This window comes from Falco cherrug, chromosome Z (genome assembly GCF_023634085.1).
Source record: "Falco cherrug isolate bFalChe1 chromosome Z, bFalChe1.pri, whole genome shotgun sequence".
In the NCBI taxonomy this organism is placed as follows: Eukaryota; Metazoa; Chordata; class Aves; order Falconiformes; family Falconidae; genus Falco; species Falco cherrug.
In genome coordinates, this window is record NC_073720.1 from 74,867,260 (window position 1) to 74,881,562 (window position 14,303).

The following is a 14,303-nucleotide window of genomic DNA, read 5'->3' on the forward strand; positions in this document are numbered from 1 at the left end:
TATCAACGTTAATTAACCCAGCTTCATTCCTCTACAAGGTACTACTGACATTAAGAAAAAAGAAGCTAATTAAGAAAAAACCCAAGTTCTCAAAAACCTGGTGTGAAGCAGACTGCTATAACCTGTTTTCAGTCCATCCGTCCAGAAAATTTATACCATTTTCAGAGACTGCTGCCCTCACCAAGCTGGACTTTTTACCTGACGCTTGATGTTACACAACCATGAAAGACTTTCCCTGATAGCCTCAACAGGAAAACAGGATGATTCTTCCGTAACATAACTTCAGTATGATTGATGATTTGCATTTGTCAAGCTGACATTAAGTAGCAAAGACTGGAGAATTACGTGGCTTTTTTGTCTGTAGGGTGGTTGCTCCCAAAATTGCTTGTCCAAAAGATGATACAAGGGAGTACTGGCCACTGCTGCCTGCCTGAAATGACTACTTAATGTTACCTATAGCCTTAAAACTGGGCTTTCAGTGGTCATACATGTTACATAAGTTACACCTGACTTGGTGGGTACTTACAGACTTTGGCATGTGGTAAAATACTTTACGTCATACCTAAGTGAAAGTGCAGCTATTGCACATGAAGAAAATAGAGCTGAGGATTACCATGTTCTTGGCACACTGACACCCTGCAGTTGTCTCATGCTGGACACCAGTTGTGGATACCACAGCTCTTCCCAAAAAGTGATCCCAATGGGGTAAGGTGTCAAAGGCATAAGGCATTCCCCTTGCATGTTTTGGGACACAAACACAGTGCACATGTAAAACCTGCGGTACCTCCATTGCTTTCTGCTGCTATAACCTTTACTCAAGTCAGAACACTGTTACAATGGCTCTTTTAAAAATACTATCATTTATTTGTTGTCTTAGCTGAAAATCCTATGTCATCAAAACTGGAATGCCAGTGTAATAGATACAAAACATCTCCCCCTGGGCCGGGAGTAATATCTCAAGCTCCTGGGAGTAACGTGTGAACAGTGGCCTTAATTGTCCTCACAGGACCAGATCAGTAGCTGGCCCCATGTGACCCATCCAGAACAGTGTTTGGAGGGTGAACTGGCTTCTCTGGTTTCCCAACCTGGATGCTGCCAGCAAGACGAGGTTTACAAGCCCGGCTCTGCTGGTGACGTACTGCTGCTCTGCAGTAGCTGCTGCCTGAAATGTATTCCTAAATTTAGGTGCGCTCTTTCTGAGTCCATTCCAGGTGTGTCAAGTGACAAAGCTCAGAGATCATCAGACAAGTCAGAAAACTCTTAGGTTTTTGCTGTGACTTAGTAGTATTTCATTTTCCCCTTCTATTCTTTTAGAACAAGGAGGTTTAGCTTCAACTAAAAGTATTAACATATCTTCTCTAGGTTGTTATGGACCTAAAGAAAAACATTTCACTGCACACCAGGCTGCCAGCCCATTTCCTGGTCGCAATGTGTGGTTTTGGAAGGATCACTTGTATAAAATTGTCCTGATTAGTAAATAACCTTAAATTTAAATAGTGAAAGGGATGCTAAAGAGGGACTCATATGAAGAAGTTGTAATTGACATTTAAAAATGCACAAAAATAAAACTGAATGGAAAACTTGTCATACAAGGCTTAGGGCTCCAACACTTAATTAAAAGTTTTTTTCTCTGCTTACTTCTTTGACTATAGTGTTACATGCTCCCATACACATACACGCTCTTACCTATCACCAATAATCCATGTTTACTAGGATTATCTGTTATATTCACATTTTGTGCAGTTAAGATTCTGCAGGCAAGCTCATGTTTTCCAAATGGGCTTCCTACCCTTACTGTAACTCCACCACAATAGGTAGGACATTTTCCCTGGGCTGCCATCAAAGATGACAGGGTCTGTGCTGGAATTGCCTTCTCTCTCTGCAGAGAACATGCTTCACTTCTGATGTTAAAGATCTGTGTTACAATTCGATTCCACCAGTTGGTTACAGACTTTACTTATCTACAAGGCAGGTCACTCAAGCTTGGAAAACCTAGGCTCTAGTCTATGCTTTTTGTCCCCACTTCCATTTCTAGTGATTGTTTGGCTCATTAGCTTACATTATAAAGTCGTCACAGCAAAGAATGTGTATCACTGTGCACATCATCTGGTGGGGTGATGGACCCTAGTTGGACATCCAGTGGGGATCCAGGATTCCTGGATCACTGCATACAGAGAGTGATGGCAGGGGAAAAAGAAGCCACAAGAATCAATGTTTCATCTGTTTGCATGGGAAATTATGAAATGCATTTGCTATTTTCACTAACCGTATCCAAAAGTACTGTGGATTTAGTAGACTACAGATTTTTCTTCTTCACACAAATGACTAAAAGGAGCACTTTCTGACATAAATAAAACGAGCCCAGTGGTTAATGGGCAATGATAAGAAAAACACCAGCACATTAAAGAGATGAACTAATGATTTGGGAACAGGATTTTGACAGCTGAATTAAAAAAATAAAACACCCCCAGGAATTTTCAACAAAAGCTACCCATTTAATTATGGAGCTGTGTGACTCCATAGGCCTGAGGCACCTCAAACTGTGTCTTCAGCGTCACCAGAAGTATGAACTCAGCACCAAGGGATGTGCCCTACCCACCTAGAGCTTGCACTGTTTGAGCACTGCTATGGGTGAGACTGCAGCAATTTAAGACACCAGCTCAAGCTAGTCGGCTGAGCGGCTAGGCAGACCATGCTGCAGCTTGTGCCCATCCTGCACCAGCTACCTATAGATAAGTGGAAACCACCACAGCCACTGGGGTTGAAGCCAGTCTTTTGATTTTGATGTAATTTTGCTGCAGTGGTAGAAGTCTACACCAGTTTCGGTGCTATCAACACAGTGTTAAGCCACCTGAGCTAGCTGAGGCACCACCAGCTGCCATGGGAGTGCACAGTCAGCCACCTGAGTACTTACGGAGCTGCTCCATTTTGCTGCAGTGCAATCAGTACAAAGGCTCAGAACTAGCTGAAGGATTTTGTACTAAGTCAACACCAGAGCCTGTACCCAGAAGATGCTGCTGAACATTTAAAATTTGTCTGTCTCTGTGTTTTGCATATTAGAGTTAAAGCATGTTTCACACCATGACTGGCACACACCACCCAAATACTACCTTGCTTGTCTGCTTTCAAATCATGCTGCTTTGATACGTGTGAATGGTCTGACAACCAAGAGCCAGATTTATAGTCTTAGCAAGAAGCACAAGTCCAGCCAGTGTGAATCACTTCGTTCAGGGAAAGGCTTTTTTCTGCTTTCTCTAGAAGCATGGACCATTTGTGTCAATAATCATCTATTTCTTATTTGTGCTGCCACTGCAAAATAGGAGAAGAATGTGAAGAATGAAAATTTACTCAGTATATCTAAGTGGCACCAGTGAGGTTCCCTTTGTATTGTGAGAAGCAATTAATTCCTGTAGCAAGGACCTCAGCTCACATGAAGCTAAAAGTGTGGGAAAATTACACAAATGAACACTGGAATAGGAGATACGGAAGAAGCATTGAAGTACCTTCCTCCAAGTCATGCAGGAAGTTGGTGGTAGAGGCAAAAGTTTAACCTTGGGTAATTGTGGACTTAATCCTGTCATGGCTGGTTTCCTCTTTTGAGGCAGTTCCCAGGGACACACTCTACACGACTTAGATTGTCCAGAGGAATGCAGGATGCAAAGATCTGGTCCCTGTGTCTCTCTCCTGTTACTGACTTTAGACTATCCCACTGATATGGTATTGTTGCCTAAAGGGTATATTATTTTAAAACACATTTTATTTCAGTATGTAATTATACAGGGCTACAATAACCTCTGCCTGTAGAGTTCATTCCATTTAAGCATCCATACTTTCTGCTGGTAAAAATTGAATTCACAAAGGAAAGCTTTGCTCATGTAGCTGCATTAGTGAAAAAGTTCTAGTACAGAGTGGGCATAATTTAACAATCTTTCACATGAAGGACTAAACATGCTTTCCCGGGCATGGGACAGCATAAGCATGGCATTGTTCTGTAAGTTCTTCTACACCAGTTACAATCTACAGCATGTTTTCACAGCTTTTTGAAATTTCTATCTCACCAGTGATCCAGTTATTCAGAATCAGCTTCATCTTTTGCAGAGCATCTTTTCCTCAGCAGTTGCTTTGTTTTTTAATTTAGTTGCCTTTTTAGGACTTTGTTACCATATTGAGGTGAATCTGTCCTGAGGCAGACTGACAGCTACAGAGAAGGAAGAACAGATCCCCGTTCAAGTCCCAGCAGCCTCATGTCACCAATATCTAGGGTATATCAAACCTTGGTCCACAGATTCTTTTACATGGGCAGTATCCAGCTGGACTCGTTTCAGTATATACTTCTCTTCCACTGTCTCATAGCTATGACTCCTTGTATAACATGTAGTCTTCTTCAGCTGAAGGAATTCTAAGGAGAAGCAAGGACGTTGTCCAAGTCTGACTCTAATGCCTTGTAAATTGGAATTTACCTTCCCCTCCAAATATTCTTTGTAAACATTAATGATATTTTAAGGTCATAAGTCACTCCAGTTGCTTGACCTTGCTGACCAAACTTTGCAACATGCTGTTTGTTCAGGAGTCCTAACTGCAGCTCTGGGTGTTGATTACACAGGAATCTGTGGTAAAGCTCTATTTTTTATTGCCTTGAACTCATCTTTTATGTTGTTGGTTTTGCAAAATAACTTTGATTTTTATTTTTCTTCTTCTACTGCCTGAAAGGACTCTTGACATCCCTGTCAAGTCCTTTTTCACTTGTGGCAACAACAGGTCACAGCAGATGCCGTGCAAGCCTGACTTTAATCCATGTGCATACATTGTTTGATTTTTCCTACTGTTTCCACTTAACATTCCCTCTCTCTCTCTCTCATTTGTTTCATTGCCCCCCCTGCACATTTGTCATACCAAGTCAGTTTTCTAGTTTGAGTTCTTATAGCAATCTGCTCTGGGACCTGATTCCTCAGTGTCTTACACTATAGAGTCATATATCACTTTGTCCTTCAACGCCCATATTTGTCCATGGCTTTGAGGGTGTTTTACATCTGTAACATGCTGATCAGAGTGCTCTGAATGTCCTCGATTGTTGATTTGACCGTATCATTCATGCGCTATATTCCTGGATGGATACAAGCATTTTTCCAACGCACTGAGGTTCCTTGTTACTACTTATTTGCTTTTCTGTAGTGAGATCATGATACATGTGCCAGCAGACTATTCTCTGTTCCTAAACGTGCCTTCTTGGGACTTTTCTTTTTTCTTCAACTGCAACTGCTCAATAAAATCTGTTACAGCTGTCCCTTTCTTATAAATCATGATTCCTGATTGCACATCCAGTCTTTGTCTTCTATGGACCACCAGCTGGGATATGCATTATTTTTCGCTTTATAATTCACATACTGCAGCAGTTAAAAAACCCTAGAGGGAAGGCAACGTGCTTTTCAGACTGCAGATTTTTAAAAAAATGAGGCTGAGACTTGCAATGCCCACTGGGTGGCTCCAGACACTGCACCTTGCGCCTCCTCTATCTATCTCTCCTGTTCAGAGGTAGCTCAGCCCTGTAGAAATTCGTGTAAATGCTGACTACCAGCAAAAATGACAGGGCAGGGCCAGGGGTAGCAAACACATGATGTACCAGATACATAATTAATGGATATTAATGACTATTTGCATCACGGTGGTGCCCAGAGGCCCAGTGGAGGGTGCCTGTGCAGGGAGTAACATTAATGCTTACATTCCACCCATTGCACTTGAGGTACTTAACTAAGACACCTACACTCGAGAGAGAGGTGGGCTTACACAGGCCATGGGGGTGATGCTCTTTCCTCACTGATTGCATGGGGGCCTAGAGGAGGTGGTGCTCTAAACACAGGTGACATTTAAACTCCTGCAGTTATAATGGATGAACCTGACCCTTTGGGAGAAGTGGGCTACTGAGGAACAGAACTGCAGCAGTGTCTTTCCTAGCCCTGTAAGCATATCTGTGTGAGCATGTGTGTATGCTGCATGTTTTGGCTTTCACAGTCACAGCACATAAAGAGAAGTTTGGAGGGAAGAGGAAACTTCTCTGATTTAAGGTGAAGACAGAATAAATAATCACTGTAAAGCACCAACACAATAAAATCTACCAAGGCTGTTGCCTAACTGTGCCTTCTCTTCATAAATACATGCCAGGTTTATCACCTTTTCAAAGTTGTGCACATGCATGTCACTGCCACAACACATGTCTTTCTGTTACAGAGTTTCCACAGTTTTATTTTTTCCATCCACCAAGCACTATACGGACTGTGTGAAAGGAGCTGTTTTGCCAGCACTGCCCTGTGGTGAGGTTGGCATATAAGGAAAGTCAACCAACCAGACAACTCCAGCAATGGTAAGCATAACAAGGAAAGGAATGAAAAGTAGTTGTTTCTGTTGCAGGCAACAATCCCATTTGGCCCATTATTAAGATTTAATTCAGATGTAATGAAGTCAACGAGTTCTGCTCTTTATGCTATACCACAGTTTAGTGCTTCAGGAAATCCCTGTCAGTTCTACTAGGCTTAAAAGTGTGATGATCTTAGATAGCTTTGTATACAGAGGAAGTGTAGTGATTCAACACAAATGATAAATACATGTGTTATGAAGTGATTTCCCTGTCTTGCAAATGGAATCACACGGATAGTCATGTGAATATTTTAGCTTTGAAATGTTAAAGCCAAGGAGAATCTGAAATCTTGCTCTTGGTAATCTGTCATTGTGGCTCACCTAGTGTAGCAACAGAAACCCAGCCTGGTGCAGAATGTCCATTTTAGTGAAAGGCTGCAGTTATTGGAATTGTATTTTTCTTGCTGAACCTGGCCCAGAGGTAGCAACTGCCCCTTTCACAAGGGGCTGTAGCACGTGATCTACTGTGTTAAAGGTATTAATCTATTTAGAAATGGATGTTACTTTACAATGTGCTAGCTTGCCTAAATAAAGTGTCCTTAAAAAACTGCTTCTGCCCACGTTGAATTTAAGCCTACATTTCCATTCCTTCTTGAGGACCATGTCACTAAATCTATAGCACACTGACATGGATGAAGTGTCAGAAGCACTTGATGTGGAAATTCCCTGATATGTAGAGATGGGGCTTTGGAATTTCTTCTAATATCTTGCTCCTAAATTAGGCAAAAAAAGTTTCTTTACCAAGGTCCATGGTACAGATAGTTGAGGAGAGCAGACATAGCTGGAGTGGAGGGAGAATGTGCTCAAATTGAACAGTCAATCTTTTTGCTCGCTTTGTAAGATGCATAGGCATCATTAAATAATTACAGCTAGCAAGGTCTAGGAGTAGCGGAAGATCCTGAGATTCCTACTCCCAAACCCAGAATACTAACATTTAGGCAACTTCAAAGTACTGTCATCCTGCTATTTTGACTTGAGTTTCAGAACTGAGGTAGTAAGCTGTGTTACTATTTTTAGGTGTTTTTTTTTTTTTCTTTTAAAGTGTTACATCTGAATATATTATAACATATGTAAAAACCTCAAACCCATTACCACCCAGCAACTTTTAACTCACTGCTTTTCTGAGATCATCCTGCGTATCCTGAGGAATCCTTTAATCATACCGCAGAGTGGGTTCCTTTGGAAATATGAGATTTCCTGTTGTTAAGGCTTTTTGCCTGGTTTTGTTTTGGTCTTTGTTTTGCTAAGAAATGTATCACATATGAAATGCACCCCAGCAAAAGCTTTATGGGGGGTAAAGGATGTGCTGTTCTGTAAATGACAGTCCTTACAGGATGCCAAAACTGAGATCTGTGGACCTTCAGCAGATGAGATTTGCTATTGATCAATCTTAGTGGAGAACCTGACAGAGGGCTTGAGAATGAACAGCTGCTCCTGTGCAGAAAGCTTGACCTTTCCCTCATAAGATGAGCAGAATTTGGAGAGATTGCCTAGCTATGAGGATTTATTTTTGCTGTTTCACTCTTAGGGAGCTCACCCAATGCAACTGGTTGTATAGGGTGTGTGGAGGCAGACGGAGGCCTTGTCTACACCTTCATCTGGCAATTAGGTAAAACCAAAAATGCTGAACAAACACTGTTCCTGATAATTTTCTCCAGCTGACATCAACGTTGCCAAATGTTCATGCTCATGTGGACCATGCACTTTGAAGACACACTGTTCTCTCCACTAGCATATGCTTCAGCAACTGTTCATGTCTCTCTGGAGGCCACAACTGAAGAAAAATGGATGGGACCTTGCTGTGGAGAGGTTTATGGCACCTCTGGTCTGGGCTTGCACTGTCTTCTCTAGAGGAGGTCTGAGCATCTGTGTTTCTGACATCAGGTGATCCTTCTTTTAAAGGAGTGCACTCACATCTGTCTTTCGTGTTCTTTCCTTCTCTGTCATGCAAAGAGCATCAGTGACAGTCCCAAAAGAGACTGAATTATAGCCAAAATTCCCAGTCTCAGACATACCAAGTTTTTATCCTGGGAAGAAGAAGCAGGAAATAAACCTTGGCATTAGAAAGAAATGAAAGAATGGACACTGGGAGGAGAGAAAATGGTGACGGTGCAGCAGCCATTGCAAGCTCAGCTGAACCACAAGTCTGTGTTTGCTGGACTCTGTAATGAGAAGAAATTTTAGTGTAGACCCCATCTAACATCACAGATCCATGAAGCACTCAAGGCCTATTAATAAGATAGTGTATTAATAAGGTTTTATTTTCTGCATATCAGATCAGCCTGGTAACAGTTTTCTTCTCAGGGCCTAGCCTAGTCTCTCTGACAATACTCAGATCTGAGCATTTACCTGGAAAGATTCAATTGCAGTACTGGAAAAAGAGGAAATTCTGCCAGCTTTGGAGCTGTTTCTACCTAGATTAGGACTTCTGTCTAATAGCTGGTAAGTAGATATAGGTCGAACACAACCAAGGCACCTTGTGCTTGGGAGAAGTGGTGTCATCCCTCTTCCTCCATCCTTGGTCATCTCTCTTCTGTAAGCTTACGTTTGGCATCTCTTTTGGTCCATCAGGCTAAGTACTTTCCTTGGATGGAGTTTGTGCTTGTCCTGCAGTCTCTCTCACAAACATTTTTGAGTTCAACACTTCTTTAAAATACTTTCCAAGGTTTTGGAAGAACAGCAGCACTTTGAGATGGGAGCTACTGGGAGGGAGTGAGTTTTGACACGTATCTACCACCTGCCCACATCAAGGCAACAGCAATTAGCAAAGACGTGCTCATCTCAGGAAAGAACTTATGACCTAAGGTCCAAAAAACAGACCTGCCCCTGCACCTCCATGCTGGACCACCATGGAAAAGCCTTCTAGAAGTGACGCAGCTGTGGCTCACCACCAATATGCATGAGGGTGAAGCACTCTACAACCTCAAAAGGCTTTTGCAAATGTCAGAAGCTGGATGGGCTGACAGCTGAGTAGCCCAGAGTAAAGAACAGGTACAGTAAACACGTACACCTTCACAGCCATCCTTCACTGCCTTGCCCCCAAGAGCTGCCAAAGTGCCAAATGCTGCAAGTGTCTCTTGGCTGTGCTCTTCGGGGATCCAGAATCCACTGCTCTAAACTGTCTGCCTGGTTCACATCTCCCAAAAGGCTACTCTGCTAAAGCCATGATTTGTCTCTCCTCAAAGTTGATGGGCACCTCCTCAACCAACGTCAACAGATGCACTGTCAATTACTAAAGGCATATCCCACTTTACAGAGCATTTAGTTCTGTAGATTTCTTTTTGCCAGGAGCACAATTCCAGTCCTGGTATCTCATGCCACTGTCAGGCACCAGGGAGGGATATATGTTGTCACGGAGTATTTCATGTTGGCATGCTACATGAAAACTTTAGAGCACAAAAACTCTTCACCTTTTGTAGTAAACACAGGCTTCCAGCACGTACTATAATGTCATCTAGTAAAACAAACTAATTTTGGGAGCCTTTCAAATGCTGTGAAGGAACAGCAAGGCTTTGGGTGGGCTGCTCTGCTCTATGAATGCTGCCTGTTAATACCCAGATGTCGAATGCCAATTTTCCATTCACTGCTGCAAAATATTAGACTGTCATGTGATAAAAATAACCATGGGAGGCATGCAATACATTCCAGTGCTCGTTTCACCTACATCACACTACCAGAAATTCGTCTATGGAAGTTCACTGGGCATCTGAATCAATGCTATCCCCAAAAACATGTTTCTGTGATTTGGAGCGTAAGTTTAAGGGAAAGGAAATGTTTTTCATTCATTTTTTACTCCTTTGGTCTCATTTACCCCAAATGTAAGACAGCTGCAGAAAACAGGCGATCACTTTCTCTCTGTATGACAATGAGAAAGAAACTCAGGAATGGCTTCTTTCCTCTGACACTGACCCAAGATCTTTAGAACATGAAAAGCTAACTAGCTTTAAAGCTTCCTATGTCTAAGGACAGTTTGTGGTGAAAGATATCTTAAATCCATGCTTGGCTTCACTCTGCCATTGATACAATGGTACCATCAGTCTTGCAGTCGGATTTCAAACATTTAATAATACAGCAGTGCCTTTTCATCCTTCCCACTACTGACAGATTTCCAACCCACTTAATGATTGTTGAATAAGGGCTCCAATCTTCTTGTTAAGTCAATTTTTTTTAAAGAAATGCAAGACACAATACCGAGTTTTTTACATGGGGCAGGATAAATCTTATTCTTAAGACCCAAGTTAAGCAAGCAGGAATGCCAGGATTACAGGACCAAACTTCTTTCAAATCTGCTTATTCTTCTATTTTTACTTTACATGCTTAGCTACAAAGACTATTTCTAGTGTTCATACATTTCAAAATCTCTAGAAATATTAAATTATTTCCAATGATAAAATGATTATTCTATCTGTAACCCACTGTTACACTGTTCATATGCCTGCATCTTGTCTCAATCCCGCATTCCATGTTTTTTTAACTTGTATGTGCAGCTTGTACTTCTCTGTCCTCCTGTTGGTAATTATCAGCATAATGACAGCATTTGATTATTTGTATTACATTCTTTGTTCTGTTTTATTTCTAGTTTTGTGATGCAGATATTTTTCCAGTGGCTTGGCATGAAGTGTGCAGAAATGCTGACTAACGTAGGCATCCTTCTTCCAAATGATATTGCGGATGAGGAAGCTCATTAAATCATTACACTTACTTATGTCTAAGCTTACTCATATGCACATATCCTCGCAAGCTACAAGTTGAAGTATGTGATTTCTTGTATCATGATAACATGGAAGTCTAATAAATAAACAGCAGTCTGCGCACTCATGCATTTTTGCTGCTCCAGTTCAAATTAAACACCTCCCACACAAAGGAGAACTGGTTACACTAGCTTAAGAGTAAACACAACAAGCATGTGTACCTCTTGCAAAACATCTGTTTTTAGTGGGAAAGTCACTTAAAACTGAACTAGAAAAAGCAATTCTCAGCTGAAGCATTTGTGTTATGTGCAAGGCCATTAAGACCATCTACAAACCTATAGCTAGCCCTGCTATTTCTCTTGAGTCTATTTGCCGCCTCTGGACATCACAGACCTGCATGAGCCCCTTCTTCATTTATGAATGTTAGTATGGTTTCAAACACTACCTCCTTCAGTTTTCTGTTCTGTGTTACAGTTCACTCAGCTTGTCAGACCTACTGTTTACAACTGGCCTGCAAATAAAGATGGATGCTTCTCTTGTGCTATGGCTCTTCATGCAGTAAATACAGAAGTAAATGCGAGAAAGGGACCTTCCCAAGTGCTTCTGTGTGATCAGAAGAAATGGTGCTCTCTGCGATGATGATGGAATGCCCTGCTGCCAGAAGAAGTGGATGACTGCACATTCCCTCTTGTTACAGCAGGGACATGGGTGCTGGCTGCCAGCAGAGGTTGGAAATTGGCCTTCACAATTAAGCTTCAGCCGGCTTTTAGAGCAAATATAAAACACTGCATCTTCCTAACAGGGACAAATGCAGCATGTGTGCCACAGAAGTCCTTCACAAGAGATGCCGAGAGCCTGGAGAGGAACCACAGGGCAGTGGGCACCTAAAAAGCAGCACAAAGGAATTCCAGCTGCTCCAGCCAGTGAGTAGATTCATTGGGGGCCCAATTTAAATGCCTCTATGCAAACACACATAGCATGGGAAATAAACAACAAGAATTAGAGATGTGTGCTTCCTTTCAGGGCTATGATCTGACTGGCATCACAGGGATGTGGTGAGATGAATTTCATGACTGCAGCGCTGGAACTGAAGGATACAAGGTCTTTAGGAAAGATAAGCAGCTGAAAAGAGGAAGGGGTGTCACCCTTTATGTCAGCAACCAGCTGGAGTGCATAGAGCTCCATCTAGGGATGGATGAGGTGAGGACCTGAGGGAGATCTTAAGGGTCAGGATTAAAGGGACGGCAGGAAGAGATGACATTATAGTGGGGGAATGCTAAAGGCCACCTGACCAGAAAAATGGAGCAGATGAAGCCCTCTATAGACAGACCAGAGAAGCCCTATGTTCACAAGCCCTGGTCCTGAGGGGGCACTTCAACCACCCCACTATCTCTTGGAGGCACAGAATGGCACGGCACAGGTAATCCATGAAGTCCCTGGAATGCGTTGATAGTAACTGCCTTTTCCAAGTGACAGAGGAACCAAACGAGGACAGGTGCCATGCTGGACCTTGTTCTCACCACCAAGGAGGGGCTGGTGGGGAATGTGAAGCTCAAGGGCAGCCTTGGCTGCAGTGACTATGAAATGGTGGAGTTCAGGATGCTTAGGGCAGTAACAGAGCAAGCTCATTACCCTGGGCTTCAGGAGAGCAGACTTTGGCCTCTTCAGGGACCTGCTTGGTAGAGTGCCCATAGGACAGAGCCCTGGAGGGAAGAGGGGGCCCAAGCAGGCTGGTTAATACTCAAGGATCACCACCTCCAAGCCCAGCAGCGGTGCACCCCAGCAAAGAGGAAGTCGGGCAAAACCACCAGGAGGCCTGCATGGATGAACAAGGAGCTCCTGGACAAAGTCAAACACAAAGAGGAAGCTTACGGGGGGTGGAAGCAAGGACAGGTAGCCTGGGAAGAATAGAGAGAAAGTGTCTGAGTAGTCAGGGATCGGGTTGGGAAAGGTAGAGCCTCGACAGAATTGAATCTGGCCAGGGATATCAAGGGCAACAAAAAAGGCTTCTAGAGGTATGTCAGTGATAACAGGAAGACTAGGGAAAATGTGGGCCCTCTGCTGAAGGGCACGGGAGATCGGGTCACCAGGGACATGGAGAAGGCTGAGGTGCCAATGACTTGTTCGCCTTGGTCTTCACTGGCAAGTGCTCCAGCCACACCACCCAAGCTGCAGAAGGCAAAGGCAGGGACTGGGAGAAGGAAGAACCACCTGCTATAGGAGACGGTGAGGTCTGAGACCACCTGAGGAAGCTAAAGGTGCACAAGTCCCAAGAAGGACCTGATGAGATGCATCCGCAGGTCCTGAAGGAACTGTATGGATGAAGTGACTAAGCCACTATCCATCAGATCTGAGAAGTCGTGGCTGTTTGGTGAAGTTCCCACTGACTGGCAAAGGGGGAATATAACTCTGCTTTTTAAAAACGGAAAGAAGGAAGACCGGGGGAACCACAGGCCAGTCAGTGGCAGCTTGCTGCCCGGCAAGATCATGGAGCAAGTCCTCCTGGAAACTCTGCTAAGGCACATGGAAAATAAGGAGGTGATTGGTGACAGCCAACATGGCTTCACTAAGGGCAAGTCATGCCTGAACAAATTTGGTGGCCTTCTACAGTGGCGTTCCAGTGTTGACACATCAGGGAAGAGCAAATGATATAACCTACCTGGACTTGTGCAAAACACTTGACGCTGTCCCACATGACACACTGAACTGGGGAGACATGGCTGTGATGGGTGAACCACTCAGTGGACAAGGAATTGACTCGATGGTTGCTCTCAAAAGAGTTGCGGTCAACGGCTCGACATCCAAGTGGAGGTCGGTGATAAGTGGCATTCCCCAGGGGTCTGTACCGGGACCAGCGCTCTTCAACATCTTTGTTGGTGATGTGGAGACTGCACCCTCAGCAGGTTTGCTGACAACACTGGGCTGTGTGGTGTAGTTGACACACTGGAGGGAAGGGATGCCCTTCAGGGGTACCTTGGCAGGCTTGAGAGGTGGGCCCGAGGGAACCTCATGAAGTTCAACAAGACCAAGTGCAAGGTCTTGCATATGGGATGGGGCAACCCCCAGTATCAATACACGCTGGGTGGAGAATGGATTGGGAGCAGCCCTGAGGAGAAAGTCTTAGATGTGCTGGTGGGAAAAAAGTTCAACATGGTCCTATGAGTTTTTAAGCATATTGTTTGTTTCAAATCAGAGGAAAAC

General features: G+C 43.4%; 1 protein-coding gene across 2 annotated transcripts in view; it reads right to left on the reverse strand.

The window, feature by feature from the left end:
- Positions 1–14,303, reverse strand: part of PALM2AKAP2 (PALM2 and AKAP2 fusion) — a 274,674-nt gene that overhangs the window by 195,141 nt on the left and 65,230 nt on the right. The gene's annotated exons all lie outside the window — the stretch shown is intronic.